Here is a 15,446-nt window from a genome sequence, read left to right as displayed (position 1 = left end):
TCATGCGCGATGATCTAGCTAACATGGTACAATTATGCTTTATGCTCTCCGATCTGCGAGGACGTGCATAAGTATGTCACTCCTCTCGCAGATTAACTGTGTTTGGATGTGAAGCACTACTGGGATATTTGATTTTGCTAGTGTCAGCGCACTCGAGGATGACATTAGGTAAGATATTAACTGTATGCTAAACATGTCGAGAACTCACCATTAGAGTAATATAGCTTGATGATTTGACATGGTTTGATTGTGGAGATTAATTGAATTTGCCCCTGCGATATTTGTATATTGGTATAGATCTTGAGATGATGGATGGTGGTTGCCATGGGAAGCCGCCGCCGCTCTGCTTTTTCTTAGCTAGCTTAACGAATGAGATGGAAAGGTGAAAAGATGAGGAAGAAACAAGCGGGGAAGAGAGGTCGGTGAAAAGATAAGGTTGTAGATGGAAAGATGGATGAGCTTCACGGGGGATAGCAGTGTTGTCCCGAGGGGGCGAACGACGAAGATGCGTTTGTGAGGCTACTCACATTGGAGAGTATCATATATTAGTTTCGTGCACGATAGTAGTCTATGATATCACCTTCATAGTGCATAGTTTTATATATGATCTTATTTGTTGCCATGCATGACACATATTAGCGTAACATTTATACTGTGATAAGGTATCTACGTATGTTACTCTAAGCCTCTCTCTCATCATGCTTCACCTCCCGGAGCTCGACAACTCCATGCCCGACGAGTTCCTGGACCTCCTCGAGCCCGTCAGGCTGCCCGACTGCTTGCCCATCCCGCCGATCCAGGACAAGTATGACCCCTGCTACCGGTCGATGCTGCACCACGCTAAGCGCTACCACGAGGCCGAGGCCTCAAGAAGGACGCCGCCAGGGTGCTCTCTCACCCCAAGCTCGGCCGCCCTCCGGTGTATAACATCGGTCCACTCATAGTCTCATACGTGCCGACGCCAGCGGCGAGCCGTGCGCTGCCTGCCTGGACTTGCTTGACCGGCAGCCTCCCAAGTCAGTCATCTTCGTCTTGTTTGGCTCTGGAGGTTTGCTGCCGACAAAGCATATGCCTGCGCTAGCGCTTGGGCTGGAGCTCAGCGGGCAGCGCTTCCTGTGGGTGGTGCGGAGCCCGAGCGACGAGGGGGCCGTGAACGCCAACTACTACGACACCGAGAGCAAGAAGGACCCCCTGGCCTACCTCCCAGAGGGGTTTGTGGAGAGTACCAAGGATGCCGGCCTCCTCGTGCCATCGTGGGTGCCGCAGACGAAGGTACTGGCTCACAGGGCTACATGATGCTTCTTGGTGCACTGCGGGTGGAACTTGGTCCTGGAGAGCCTGGTGCACGGCGTGCCCATGGTCGCATGGCTGCTCTACGCGAGCAATGACAGAATGTTGTCTTGCTGATCGAAGGGGTCAGGGTAGCCATACGAGAGCCGGCGACCAAGAGAAAGGAGGAGATCGTCGTGGCAGTGAGGGAGGTGATGGTTGGCCATCGCGAAGGCACAGAGGTAAGAGCTAAGGTGGCGGCGATGCAGAAGGTGGCCACGGAAGCTCTCCTTGAGGGAGGTGCCGCCACGACCATGTTGGATGAGGTGGTGCACAAGTGGACATGTGGCGGGTATTGCTAGGTGTCAGCAAACCTACCAATACATCTCGCTCCTTTTGTCTGTGTGTATCACGATGATGACATGTCCTTTTTTAAGAAATTATAAAAACATCTCTCTTCTTCAATGTGGTTGTATGACATTTTCGAGAGTGGATTTTCAACTTTATATTTAATGAAAGGGCTATTTTGCATATACTATGTCGACATGGCAATAGTCAAGTGCCACCGGAGCAAGTGAACACTTGTCTGGGCAAGTTAGGGCTCTCGACCAACAACTTATATACTTTTAGAACTAACTTTTTCTTTTGAAAATGAGGATGTACCCCCAGCCTCTGCATCTGGGCGATGCATGCAATCATTTTATTAATTATTCACAAAGCCCTTACAAGGTAATACATCAGTAAGCCTGAAGCTGCCATCTTGGCAACACCTGTCGCTACTCCTATCCCTGTGATGAAGGGGTGCCAAATGTCCAAGTATCAAATAGACATCGCACCAACACCTAACATCTAATGCCGGATGCCCCATCCAAGCCACAATACCTGGACTGGGTTACACACCAGTCCGGCGCACTTTCAGTGGGCACCACATGCGCATGTTACAAGGGCGGTCACCTCCTTCATCCATCGATCCATCCTCAGATCAAATACTGACGCATCAACCATGCCAGGCCTCTCTGTCATCGACGCCACCATGATTCTAGACAACATCATCCTCCTGCACGATTCCATCACCACCCATCGGACGTTGAGTCTCCATTGCGCCAGGCCGCCGAGATCCGCCGCCATCGATGTGTAGGATGAAGCACCGCACCACCCCCTACCGACGCCCAACCACCAAGCCGTCCACATGTCCGTCCAGCTGATGAATGTCTCCAAAGATGATGCCCCCACGGGGGTGACAACGAAGACATCGCCATCAACCGATCCAGGAGGCCCCTCAACGCCTCCAACGAGGGCTACGACGTCCATGGGCGCCGCCGTCAATGTTAGCCTCCTCCAAATCTGAGGTTTCCCCCGAAAACAATGGAGCGAGGCACGCCCCCACCATCGCCTCCAAGCAGGAAAACGATACCCACGGGCGCCACTGACGATGGTGGCATCCTCACCCACTTCAGCAGCTAGGACACCGTCTCCTTCTATACTTGATCTGCCGCTGGGAAGCCACCGCGAGGCAACACCCACCGGCCAGATCCCTTTGGACCGACGATGAAGACAAGTAAAGGTAGAGGAGGTCACATCGCTGCGTGACCGGCGCCATGGCCACACACAAATCGTCCCGAGGCACCCGCTAATGATGCACCGTCACAACCATGCCTCCAAGCCGTGACGGAGGGACTAACTTCTCTTCTGAAGTTTTCTTATTGCGCTATCTCAGATCTGACTTCACCCACAATCAGCCCAAGATACATTGGCTTTTCGATGCTTCCAACCAAAAGTCACTTCTTTTTATCAAAGGATAACGGAAGACCACATCGTTTCGGTTGGATAGTGAAAATTTTACACCATTTAAGTCACCTTCAAAGGCTAAATATTCTTGCCGTTGTTGGCTGGTGGCGACAGAGACTGGGGTGCTTGAGACGGTGAGGCTAGACACAGGTAAAGTTGTAGAAGTTCATGGACATGCTACCGGGACATGCCGGTGCTGCGCGAGTAACATGGTGGAAGGCGCAAGTCTCGTCATCATAGAGTGATCACCGTTGGCTGAGTAGTCACTATGTGGGTGAGGTCATACAAAATGATCTACTATCCATGCACCGTGTGCACTTAGATTCTAGTCCAAATGGCTTCCAGCCAGCTGATACAGTAGGGATCACACATGGTACCAGTCATATAGGAGAGCATCTGGCTTGTTTGTTTCACTCCAACACCTCACAAAAGTAGTATATATAGCTAAATATATAGTCCACTAAGTCTAAGACTTTGCACTTCCACTTGAAGCTATAGCTCCCACACGTTGTGATGGACTATATATTTCACTCCAACATCTCACAGAAGTAGTATATATAGCTAAGTAGTATATATAGCTAAATAGAGCACTAAGTCTAAGACTTTGCGCTTCCACTAAAAGCTATAGCTCCCACACGATTGTCATGGACTATATATATATAGACGAGGATGCCTAGATCATCTGATGGCCATGTATGTAGTCATGAGTATATTACTGCACTCTGGGTGGAATTTTGTTCGGGCTAGTCACACCCCGTCTCTCTTTACATTCACTTCACACGAAGAATGCATACATGCACCCCATGTGTGACCCTTACAGCAGGAAATTAAACCGGCTGTTGCGGCATTTTGGCCTCGCGTGTTACGCACAGGTCCCGCTGAGCATGTCAGCGTGCAAGATCCAAAATTTAATTACCGAGGTGATCTTTTTTTGTAGTTGATAAAACCTGAATCATCAGTTCATCACCTTCATATGAACAATGTTGCTTCTATATAACCTTTTGAGTTAGAATGGAACTCCGTTATGGGCTAGCTCTCGCATGTAGGCATGGAATCAAATCTTTAGAAGTTCTAGCTCTAGCAGAAGAACACTTTCACATCTAAATACATTTTTTTGACAAAGGATGGGTGTTCCTAACTCAAAATAAAGCATCCAGGGGATACAAACACAATGAGCATACACACGACATCTACATGACTAGAATGCACACAACAAACACCAATGCACACACACAATGACTCACGCCAGCAAAGAGCAAAATCATACAAGATCGAAGTTATGCCTAGGCCGAAGACCATCCACAGCAGCAACTTCTTGACCTCAAGAGGACATCGAGAAAGGTTCTCTAGCAGGGAACGTCGCGGGTTCCAACCACTAGGTATCCTGTGTTTTCATCCTAGAGATAAAGTTTGAGAAAATCCGAGTAATGCCTTTGACAAGGTAATCAACTAGAGTCAAACCTAGGGTTTTCACTTCGGACCTCAAGACCGGGTACTTGAGAAGGACCACAAAATCGAAGGCACAGGTGTTTTCGCTACCACTTTTCATCCCAACAGCTCATGTGTGACATGATCTTGACATGGAGATGTCATGCAAGTGAAGACCATGCCCGAACAAGCATGCAGTCAGCTGCGACAAAATTTGGTCGCCACCAAAGGCTCCGAGCGACGAAGATCATCATCTCATATGTGACAAAGAATGATGAGGGATGAGTGCCACCGACACCGCCAAAATACCAATTCAATAAATGGTCTAAATATCAGAGGAGAAAATCTGATCCATGAACTGCATACTAGAGTAATTGTTGGTCAAATATTTGTCTTAATGAGAGAAGTACACCTTACATTTGTATTATGTTTATTCTTTATTTTTGACCACATGTTTTTTCACCAGAATACATAACTAGTCAAAAGATTGTTAACAAGTTGGGGGACTTGTGCTAGTGAGCGAGGAAAGGTGGTTAGGCAAAGGCACTGTGGCTACCTTTAAACTTGGTTCTCTTCCCTGAAGTTCATCCCAGACAATGTTTTCTTTCTGGGTGGTAGTACTGGTCAGATGCCGCAATGAATAAAACAGACGATCAATTGGGGTAATTTCTATTGATCAACATATGAGCCCCATTCGTATCAGAGATATGCATGATGCCTTCTCTTGCATGATATGAAACGGCAGTAAGAAAAGGTACATGCTTGCCTCGTCGCTGGCAACCTCGCCGTCGGCACGTAGAGTGACGCCATGCAGGTATGTTTCCAGTGTCCCACAACTCTTTGTTTTCCTCCACTACCTCACATATCTCTTTTCAACTAAATGCCAGAGCTGCATCTCACAGCTCTTCCCTTCACTCCCAGAACTCATTCTCGTTGTTTTACACAACACACATGCCAACACAAGCACCAAGAGAGAAACACAAGAGGCCTTTTCCTCTCCTGTTAATTTCTCTTATATAGCAAACTTGATTACATGTGTAGGCTCTTAGCCTCGACTAAATTCATGCCTCACAGCACCATTTAGGGGAATCACTCGACGACCACATGACTCAACCAAATCACTTGGCTAGCTACTCACACGATCCTGCATACATTAATGGGAAAACACATATCGGTTAAGCTTGAAATGCATGTTATATATCTTGAGGCGGTCCCCTATGATTGAACTAGTATCCCTGAAAAAGGCTTTCATCCAGATTTACAGGCGCAGTTTTAACATGCTCCTTCTTACCTCCCCTTTTCACATGATGTGGTGCGCTGCCGGTAGAACTCCATCTTGGAGAGCCATGGTGGTGTGGCTGCTCTTCGCAGAACAGCGGCAGAACGCCGTGATGGTAACCGAGAGGGTTGAGGTAGCCATACGAGAACCAGTGACCAACCGAAAGGAGGATATTGCCGTGGCAGTTAGGGAAGTGATGACAGGCCAAGGCAAAGGCGTGGAGGTAAGAGCTAATGTGGCGGTGCGGGAAAAGGTGGGCACGGAAGCAACCACGCTGGATGAGGTGGTGCGCAAGTGGACATGTGGCTAACAACAAACCTACCATTTCATCTCACTTCTCCAATGTGGTTGTACGATTTTTGTTTTGTTCTCATATATTTTCATCGCCATTCCATTTTGAGATGCATAATTGTTGTCGATAGCTGAAAAAAATCGTTTGTGTACAGCCTGCAAACTCTTCCTCTTGCATCCTCTGTGGCAGATGCCGCCATATACCCAACATTACCATCGGACGATACCTGCTCATATGCTTGGTTGGTTGCTTCTCTTGGCTTCTGATCAGATATGTACGAAGATTGTTACCTTTTGCTTCTTCGATGCAGCAGCGATCCAAATGTGATTTTCTCATGGCCGAGCGACTGGAACATTTTCCTCTATGCGATGGGACAGTGGCCGGTATGCCCTTCCATCCAGCGTCCCTTGCAATAACCATCTTCACCACGCGCCCAAACACACCCCCCATGACCGGATCGGACAGGAACGACATCCACGACGATGTCGCCATGAGAAATTCAGGATCGGATATATAGCTGCTGCACCCGAAAAGCAAAAGCTAGCAATCTTCGTGTGTATGTATCTGTTCGGCGGGAGCTGAGATCATACATAGATATGTTGTACATATGGCTTCTTTGTATACTATCTTGTTGTTCAAAGTTTTAATTTAAGGTGTCTTTCATCAAAAGTTTCAAATATGAGTACTTTTTTTCAAGGCAAAACAGCAGGAAAACAAGGTGGTGCGCAAGTGGACATGTGGCAAGTATTGGTAGGTGTCAGCAAACCTACCAATACATCCCATTCCTTCTGTCTGTGTGCATCGTGATGATGTGCCTTTTTTAAGAAAGAAAAACACCTTGCTTCTTCAACGTGGTTGTACGGTATTTTTGAGAGTGGATTTCAAATTGTATTTTTGTAAGGGTTATTTTACACACGCTATGTCGACATGGCAACCGTCAAGCGCCACATGAGCAGGTCAACACTAATCTGGGCAAGTTAGGGCTCTCGATGAACAACTTGTATAGTTTTGGACTAGCTTGAAACCCCAGAAATAGCTATTGGACCTATGACTATGATACATTTACTCTTCTACATTTTTCTAATTGCGCTATCAGATCTCACCTCACCCACAATCAGTCCAAGATACATTGCCTGAAAATTTCACACTAATTAAGTTTCCACTGAAGGCTAAATATTCCTATCGTTTGTTGGCTGGTGGCGGCAGCGACTGTGGTGCTAGCCAACGGTGAGGTTAGGCATGAGAAAGTTGGAGAAGTTGATGAACATGCCGGGACATGCTCGTGCCGTGCGAGTACAACATGGTGGAAGGCGCAACTCTCTTCGCGACAGAGCACCAACGTTGGCTGAGCCGTCACCATGTGGGTGCTTGTTGAAGTTATACAAAATTATTTACGATCCATGCGCCCTATGCACTTAGATTCTAGTCCAAAGGGCTTCCAGCCAGCTGATACAGAAGGGATCATTCATATAGGAAAGCATCTGGCTTATTTGTTTCACTCCAATATCTCATAGAAGTAGTATATGTAGCTAAATAGTCCACGAAGTCTAAGACTTTGCGCTTCCACTTAAAGCTATAGCTCCCACACGTTGTGATGGACTATATATAGACGAGCCAACATGCATGCATAGATCACTCGATGGCCATGTATGTTATCATGAGTATATTACCCCACTCCGTGCAATTTCGTTCGAGCTAGTCATACCTTGTTTCTGTTTACCTTCACTTCCCATGAAGAATGCATACATGCACCCCATGTGTGACCCTTATAGCAGGAAATTAAACCGGCTGTTGCTGCATTTTGGCCTCGCGTGTTATGCACTGGTCCTGCTGACCAAGTCAGCGTACAATACTTTCAAATAGAAGAGTCTTTCTCGAGAAAGGAACCTCTCAAGAGATTGTATCCGTTTGACTCTTGACTAAGCTGTAATCTTTGCAGCGAAAACATTTTATGGTATAGCAATTGGAGTTACAATTGGTTTAAGGTGCTACTGCACTTCTTTTGTTGTCACCCTGTTGCTGATGCGGCCCATTATGATGTACTTCCAAAGTGCCAAGGCCATATATTGAAGTTATCCAACATTTAGAAAACCACTCTCCCAAAAACTGGACATATATTGAAGTTATCTAATAAGACACTACACTTAGATTCTTGGAAAAATTTGCGTTGTCTTTTTCCTGCGCTGGCTGTGAGGAATGAGCACGCCAGTGGAGGATTATTTGGTCGAGGCCATATCTTGAAGTTACCGAACCTTTACAAGACCACTTTTTGTGCAAATAGAAGATAAAACAACTTCTATTTGGAAACCTACACAACATGTGTGACTCTTACCGGAAATTAAATCATCTGCTGCTGCTGCATATGGACTAGTGATATATGTGTCCTGGTCGTTCTGGACACCACTCCAATAACAAAGAATTTTTCTTCTAACATTTTGTATTTCCTAAAGATGCGCTTCGGTTGCGGTGGGCTTGGAAGGCACGTACATCAAATGATCGTGCATGCAGCATCTTACTAAACCCTTTGGAAAATTTTGAAAGGCGTCTACTAAATGATGCTGCTCGTGTTGAGTTAGGCAACGGAAATAGATGTTTCTTCTGGACTGATAATGGAGCAATGGTGCCACAGTAGAAGATATCACACTAGATGTTTTCAATTCCGTGCCTCCGGTCGTCGGGGAGAGAAGAACAATAGCACAAGCAATGATTAGTGCAGTATGGATCAAAGACATAAAGGGAAAAATAAATATTCACATTTTCCATCAGGTCTTAACCTTATGGGAGGTGATTTCTGAAGTTCAAATCACACATGGTGCTGAAGACAAATGGATCTGGTCGTGGAATTCTAAAGGTGCCTACTCGGCGAAATCTGTTTATAAAGTATACTTCGCAGTGTCAGTTATGTGTAGTATTGCTTACACCATTTGGAAGCCTTGGGCTCCTTTCAAATGCAAGCTCTTTCTCCGGTTGGTCGTCAAGGGGCGTGTCTGGACAGCAGACCGTCTAGCTTAGCGTGAATTTCCTCGTAATGCTACATGTTGTTTCTGTAACATTGCGCAAGAATTAGTTCATCATCTCTTCATGGGTTGCATTGTAGGGACCATCATTTGGAGTTCAGTGCTTCTTTGGGAAAATCTAAGTGAGGCCATCCCCCAAAATGCTCCTGATCTCCGAGATTGGTGGCAAGACACCAGAAATAGAGTCCATGAACCCAGAAGGAATTCCTTGAACACTATGGTACCACTAATTATATAGAGTTTATGGAGGGAAAGAAATGACATAATTTTTTAAATTTGCACACACCGCTTCAAGGAATCATCAATCAAATTATGATTGACGCGGTGCAATGGGCAGAAGCAAGTCTAGGTCATTTTGTATTACACTAGTTTTGTTCAGTTTGCGGTGTCTGTAGACAATTCTGGTGGTTAGGGCTTTGGGTCTTCTTTGTTTGCAGTAGTTTAGGTTGTCCTTGCTATAACTCTAATGGACTTTGGTCGTGTATTGCTCCCTCTCGCTTTAATATAATACATGCACTCCTCCTGCATGGTTCGAAAAAACCGCAATAGTTTGCATCTTTAGACAGAAAGACTTCAATTTTTGAAATACGAAATCTGATTATTTCCAAGGCCATGGTTTTCTCGCAAAATAAAGCATTCTCTAATTGATACTACATACTTTAATGTCATGGTTGTAAGTGACCTGGTCAGCATGCAAAATTAAGTCTAAAATTTTGAGTAAAGATGCAAAGCCAACTAGTGGATGGTGCTTCCTTTTCCCATGCGGTCCCTGCCTCCAAAGATCTGTCTAGCCATGTGTACGTGATACATGCAAACGAGTCATCTATAGCGTCTTATTATACCCTCACAATTTGGTTGTTATAGTCTCACTGTTAGTGTTTATGAAAGTTTTATTTTAATGTGTTTGAGTCTTGTGTGCACGTTTTCAAATTTCAAGTGTGTTTCTAGAGGACGAGACTTTCTGAGAGATTTTCTTCTTTAGTTCTTGAGTGAACTGCAATCTTGGCACTGAAAACATTACATGATACAGTAATTGGGGTAACAACTGGTACCGTTGTCCCCCCTATTGATGTTTGCACCCCGTTATGCTGAGGAAACCGATACCAAAGGCTCGTATCGAGCCTTACTATTACTTTTCTCTTTTCTTTTCCAATGTGTTTTAAGCGGCACCCCTGGGGTGATTTTTGTACACGTCCATGAGGGACTATGGAAACAGATTTGGACTAGAAATCCTAATACAATTAGGACTTGTACTTGCTCCTATTCCTAATCCTACATGTACTGGGACAACATGGTTAATTTCTACATTCACCTGCTTAACCTTGTAATAGAGGTAGACATTTTGGGCATGCGGTTGGATGACACCCTCCTGTATCCATGTCCACAGATGCGGATGGACAGTGAGTCCATTTTCCGGCACCGAGTTGAAGATGCGCTTACGTTCCCTAAAAAAACTTGAAAATATGTCACCGCACAAGCTTGCCAACATATTGGCAAGAGTTACATGCCTTTTCGCACTAGCGCATGAGAAGAGGTAGTTCGTCAAGATATCATAGCTACCTTCAAACTTAGTTGTCTAAACCTATGAGTCTATAGAGTGAAATTCGATACAATGTGTTCTATTTATGTTCTTTCAAAAATTAATGTTTATATGGCAGTACTAGTTAAACGCCAGAGAATGAAACAGGCAAACATCTGGGGTAATTTCCAATTATCAGGATATGCAGTTCGATTCTCATTGGAGATATGCAATATGTGCTCACTTGCGTACTACATCCCGACATGGACAAGAAGCTCCTCTGCCCCTCGCGAGCTCACCGTTGGCATATACCACACCATCATTGTCTGTTCGAATAGCACTATCCCACAACTCTTAGTTTTCCTCCACTATCCCACATACCTGGTCAACTAACTGGTGGGGCTTCATCTCACAGCTCTTCCCTTCACTCTTACAACTCTTTCTCCTTGTTTTACAGAACCCACCACACACACACACCGAGAGGGAAACACTAGATTTGCTTTGCGCGGAAGCATTTCGCCTTGGTGGCACTAGAGGCTAGTGCATTGTTTCCAACTGTTAACCAAATAGCAAACTTGGTTCCTCACAGCCTTTTCCTCTCCTCTTGGCTTCTCTTATATAGCAAACTTGGCTACATGTGTAGGCTGTTAGCCTCAGCTAAATTCATGCCAAACACCATCACTAAGTGGAATCATTCAACGAAAACTCATGACTTAACCAAATTGCTTGGCTGGCTACTCACACAACTCTACATACATGCAAGGGAAAACACATATCTGCTAAGCTTGAAATGCATGTTGTATATTGAGGCGTCCACTTTTTTTTAACATAGGTGTCCCTCATATTGTTATCATACTATCATTATGAATTATTATGTGCATCAACACTGACCACAACAAGCTTCTTTTATTAGATGATCTCCAACCTATGCAACAGATATTCTTCGTATAAATCCACCAAACGGTCATGAGCTTCAGCCCCTGGGCAAACTCTTCAAAGTAACCAGCGTCAGAGAATTCATCCTGAAAATGGCTTCCTTGAGAAGCATGCCCACGACCCCTTCCCGGCCTATCACTACGCGCGCCACCACGACCACGACCACCAGTGAGCATAGTCGAAAGTAGATCAAAGATCGCTAAACACAAATGTGTTTTTATTCTGTCTTCCTCATCTCCCACCAAAAATTAAAAAGGTCTAAAAGCCCTGTTCAAGAATTCATTCGATTAACCAGTTAACTTGCCGATTAATCCCTACTCATAGGGTCACCGAGTAGCCGGTAAACTGATAAATTGTCCGATTAATTGATTAAATGGCCGATTAACTTGCCGATTAGCCTATTAATCCCCTACTCGCCAGCCAACCGAGCAGTTACCAGTTAACGATTTCCTCAACAATGTCTAAAAGTAAGGGAGGTATGGGATTTCAGGACCTCAGATTATTTAACAAAGCCCTCTTAGCTAAAAAAAAGTGTGGCAGTTGTTCGTTTATCCGGAATCGTTGTGTGCTATGGTGATGAAGGCAACGTATTATCCTCTGGGACATATTCTTGATACAGTGGTTCCGCAGTCCGCGTCAGTGACTTGGCAAAATGCACGGTCTGGAACTTCTTAAGAAGGGAGTCATTTGGCGGGTGAGTGATGGATCTAGCATTGATATCTGGAGGGATAATTGGTTACCTAGGAGCTCTGGCCTTAAAATTTCAACTAAAAGGCATAATACTAGATTGAAGTGAGTCTCCGATTTGTTCTTGAGCGGGAGAAAGATTTGGAATGAAAATTTGGTTAAGTATCTTTTCCATCGCCATGATGCACATGAGATTCGTAAGATTCAGATCCACACTTCTAGGGATGAGGATTTTATTGTGTGGCACTATGAGAAGAATGGTATATTTTTCGTTAAAAGTGAGTGCAATTTAGCGCTTAAGTTGAAGGATAGTCAGGATAAAGCGGGTCAATCTAGTGGCGAACCAAACGGAGAAAGAAGGCTTTGGAATCTAATTTGGAAAGCTAATATTCCTCAGAAGATAAGAATTTTTGCATGGTGTGCCACATCTGATAGCTTGGCAGTCCAGACTAATAGAGTTAAACACTATCAGATTACTTCAGGTATGTGCTCTATTTGTGGAGTAGAAGATGAAAGCACTTTTCATGCTCTTGTTACTTGTTCAATGGCTAGTGCTATGTATTGGCTTTGAGAGAGTTGTAGAATATTCCTGATGAAGAATTGTTCAAATTCTCGAGACCATATTGGCTTTTGATTTTGTTGGCATTTGAGCTTGCAACAGCGAGAGAAAATTTTGTTTCTTTTCTGGCAAGCGTGGCACCTGAGAAACGATTTAATTATTAGAAAGGGGAAGGAATCCTATCATGATACTATTGAGGTTGTTCCTAGTAACAAAGGTAAAGGAAAAATGGGAGGTGCTATACCAATTTCCGCACCATTAAAAGATCATGTGGTTTGGAAACCTTATGATTATATCAAGATCAATGTCCATGTGAGTTATGTGGAGAGTATTAATGCTGTCAGTGTGGGGGTGGTCACTAGGAACTCATCTGGTGAAGTTATTTTTTCTTTGTAGGACTTTTTGGGTCAGTGTTCCAGCGTGAATGAAGCTGAGCTGCGTCCATGCATGGCAGGCATTTATATTGTTATTACTCTTCACAGGTCAATTATTCTGGAGACTGGTTGTGCTTTTATTCGTTCTTTTCTTGCAAATGAGAAGCTTGACAGGTCTCCTCTTGTTCATATGAAGAAATAAGCCTTGAGTATATCTAGGATGATCAAGGATTTTAAAATTGCGAAAATCAACCAGCTAGCCAATGGGGTGGCTCACGAAATTGCGAAGTTTATCTTTATTAATAGATCTGATGGGATTGTTCTTAATAGTGTTCCGCCCTGCATGGTGAATTTTGTAATGAACGATTGTAATAACCTTTTTAATTAATTAATATATGGTTTTTTTTCAGAAACGAGATCATTAAACACGAGGGTGAATGTCGGGTGAACTCGGTCCTCATGCTTGGTACGAAAATGTCTAATCATGCCACATACATCACACCAATCTAGAAGCCGCTCATATTTAATCCACAAAGATCTGGCATTTGCAATCTTTCACCATACAAATTCCAAGAGAATTCATTCGAGGTTGTTTCAGCAGCATCAAACTCCCTCACCTTTGAGGCAGAGACTTTACCATTGAGTTGTACCCATCCGGCAAATCATGAATCGGCACCCGAATCTTGAACTGGAAATGGTCGATTCTAGACGTCTTAGAGAATCCATCATACAGAGCTAGGATAACCCGGCTGCCACGGAATTGCGATGGACCTCCTCCATTGCTTTGTCACCTTCCAAGGTTACATGTTCTAGCCGTTTCTTCTCTGGTGGGGGAAACTGAAAAGCTCACAACATTAAGGTCACCTTCCAAGGTTACCTGTTCTAGCCGTTTATTCTCTGGTGGGGGCGTCGGCTGTGGTGCTCTCCGACATGCAATTTTGTTCTGGTGTGACCGTTGCACGAAATTCAACCATCAGATGCTGCATTTTGGCCTCGTATTATGCACTGGTCCTTCTGGCCAAGTCAGCGTGCAAGTTCTCAAGCCAACTAGTGGGCGATGGTATTTCCCTTCACCAGTCCCTACCTCCAACGGCATGCCTGGCACCGTGTAGCTGCCAAATACATACAGATGTGTTGTCCATGGCCTTTTTTTAATAATAACCTATTGATTTGGCTGTTACCATCTCATTTCCACTGTTTGCAAGTCTCTTGTCGACATTCAAATATTCAAGACTGTTTCACAAGGAATAAACATCTTGATAGATATTTTTCATCTGTTTGTGTAAATTGTGACCTTTGAACTGAAAACATTATATTGTCCAACCCTTGCACCGAAAACATTATATGATCCAGTAATGGGAGTAACGACTGGTGCCCTCGTCCCTCCTATTGCCGTTTGCGTCCCATTGTGATTCATATTACCCTGACAAATTCTTGAAACTCACCGTTTTCAAAATCTATGGGCCTGCCTTTTCACAGTGCTATTTTCTCATCAACAAATAGGCTACGCCTTATCTCCACATCACTATGCTTGTCCAAACCAGCTGCTACTAGCGCCAATCACATTAATATTATTTTTACGGATATCCGTGGGAGAGAATTCCCACCTGAATACGTTAATAAAGAAGTTGCCGATAAATTCATGAGAGTTTCATGGTTGTGCTAATGTGTGAGAAGAGGTGGTTCCACCAAAACACCATGGCTACCTAAATTATGTTCTCTAAGCTTATGCGTTCATAGAGTGAAGTCCAATACAATGTATTCTGTTTATGAGGCAGTACTACTCGGACAACGCCACCGTGATTGAAGCAGAACAAGAACAGATGTATTTTCCAAAGGTCAGCATTTGAGTCCCTTCCTCGCTGGAGATATTCAAGCTATCCTGGCCAAGGTGCTACGTCGAGGCATCGTGAAGAGCGGCGTGCTTAGGCGCAGTGTTGCCTCGCTGCAGGTGAGCTCACCGTCAGCATGTACGGCATCATGTTGGTATGTCTGCATTATCCCACAACTCTTTGTTTTCCTCCACTATCCCGCAGACCTCTCTATCCGCTCAAAAATCCCACAGACCTCTCTCCAACTATCTGCTGGGACTACACCTCACATCTCTTACACTATAGACTAGCTACACTGTTTCCTGGCTCACTACCTTCTCTCGCTACCTCTTACTAGCAAGCCTGATTACATGTATAGGCTTCTGTTAGCCTCTCAAGTCTGAACTAAGCTCACGCCTCTCACACAACTCCTGGGATCACTCCACGACTATATATATGACCCAACCGAATCACTTGGCTAGTTGGC

The 15,446-nt window shown here is 44.6% G+C and overlaps 1 pseudogene; it reads left to right on the top strand.

The window, feature by feature from the left end:
- The first annotated feature begins 698 nt into the window (after positions 1–698).
- LOC119271799 lies at positions 699–1,631 on the top strand (annotated as a pseudogene).
- The last annotated feature ends 13,815 nt before the right edge of the window (positions 1,632–15,446 follow it).

This window comes from Triticum dicoccoides, chromosome 3A (genome assembly GCF_002162155.2).
Source record: "Triticum dicoccoides isolate Atlit2015 ecotype Zavitan chromosome 3A, WEW_v2.0, whole genome shotgun sequence".
Taxonomy (NCBI): Eukaryota; Viridiplantae; Streptophyta; class Magnoliopsida; order Poales; family Poaceae; genus Triticum; species Triticum dicoccoides.
The sequence above is the reverse complement of the archived record's forward strand: the minus strand, read 5'-3'. Positions and strand labels throughout refer to the sequence as shown.